Source organism: Camellia sinensis, chromosome 14, assembly GCF_055761805.1.
Source record: "Camellia sinensis isolate YWXY chromosome 14, ASM5576180v1, whole genome shotgun sequence".
NCBI classification, from domain to species: Eukaryota; Viridiplantae; Streptophyta; class Magnoliopsida; order Ericales; family Theaceae; genus Camellia; species Camellia sinensis.
The window spans coordinates 146,045,756-146,047,679 of NC_138974.1; positions in this window are offsets into that span (position 1 = coordinate 146,045,756).

Genomic DNA, 1,924 nt, shown 5'->3' on the forward strand with positions numbered 1-1,924 from the left:
GGCCTCGGCCCGCATGCCATGCCACGGCCTCGGCCCGCATGTCATGCCACGGCCTCGGCCCGCATGCCATGCCACGGCCTCGGCCCGCATGCCTTGCCACGGCGTTGCCCAACATGCCATGCCACGGCCTCGGCCCGCATGCCATGCCACGGCCTCGGCCCGCATGCCATGCCACGGCCTCGGCCCGCATGACATGCCACTGCCTCGGCCCGCATGACATGCCACGGCCTCGGCCCGCATGCCATGCCCCGGCGTCGCCCAACATGCCATGCCACGGCCACGGCCCGCATGCCATGCCACGGCCTCGGCCCGCATGCCTTGCTACGGCGTTGCCCAACATGCCATGCCACGGCCTCGGCCCGCATGCCTTGCCACCGCGTTGCCCAGCATGCCATGCCACCGCGTTGCCCGGCGTGCCATGCCTTAGCCTTGGCCAACATGTCGAGGCACGGCCTCGGCCCGCATGCCTTGCTACGGCGTCGCCCAACATGCCATGCCACGGCCTCGGCCCGCATGCCATGCCCAGGCCTCGACCTCGGCCCGCATGCCATGCCCAGGCCTCGGCCTCGGCCCGCATGCCATGCCACGGCCTCGGCCCGCATGTCATGCCACGGCCTCGGCCCGCATGCCATGCCACGGCCTCGGCCCGCATGCCTTGCCACGGCGTTGCCCAACATGCCATGCCACGGCCTCGGCCCGCATGCCATGCCACGGCCTCGGCCCGCATGCCATGCCACGGCCTCGGCCCGCATGACATGCCACTGCCTCGGCCCGCATGCCATGCCACGGCCTCGGCCCGCATGCCTTGCTACGGCGTTGCCCAACATGCCATGCCACGGCCTCGGCCCGCATGCCTAGCCACCGCGTTGCCCAGCATGCCATGCCACCGCGTTGCCCGGCGTGCAATGCCTTAGCCTTGGCCAACATGTCGAGCCACGGCCTCGGCCCGCATGCCTTGCTACGGCGTCGCCCAACATGCCATGCCACGGCCTCGGCCCGCATGCCATGCCACGGCCTCGGCCCGCATGCCTTGCTACGGCGTCGCCCAACATGCCATGCCACGGCCTCGGCCCGCATGCCATGCCACGGCCTCGGCCCGCATGCCTTGCTACGGCGTCGCCCAACATGCCATGCCACGGCCTCGGCCCGCATGCCATGCCACGGCCTCGGCCCGCATGCCTTGCCACGGCCTCGGCCCGCATGACATGCCACGGCCACGGCCCGCATGCCTTGCAACGACCTCGGCCCGCATGCCATGCCACGGCCTCGGCCCGCCTAACATGCCACGGCCTCGGCCCGCATGCCATGCCCCGGCGTCGCCCAACATGCCATGCCACGGCCACGGCCCGCATGCCATGCCACGGCCTCGGCCCGCATGCCTTGCTACGGCGTTGCCCAACATGCCATGCCACGGCCTCGGCCCGCATGCCTTGCCACCGCGTTGCCCAGCATGCCATGCCACCGCGTTGCCCGGCGTGCCATGCCTTAGCCTTGGCCAACATGTCGAGGCACGGCCTCGGCCCGCATGCCTTGCTACGGCGTCGCCCAACATGCCATGCCACGGCCTCGGCCCGCATGCCATGCCACGGCCTCGGCCCGCATGCCTTGCTACGGCGTCGCCCAACATGCCATGCCACGGCCTCGGCCCGCATGCCATGCCACGGCCTCGGCCCGCATGCCATGCCACGGCCTCGGCCCGCATGCCTTGCCACGGCCTCGGCCCGCATGACATGCCACGGCCTCGGCCCGCATGCCTTGCAACGGCCTCGGCCCGCATGCCATGCCACGGCCTCGGCCCGCATGACATGCCACGGCCTCGGCCCGCATGCCATGCCCCGGCGTCGCCCAACATGCCATGCCACGGCCACGGCCCGCATGCCATGCCACGGCCTCGGCCCGCATGCCTTGCTATGGCGTTGCCCAA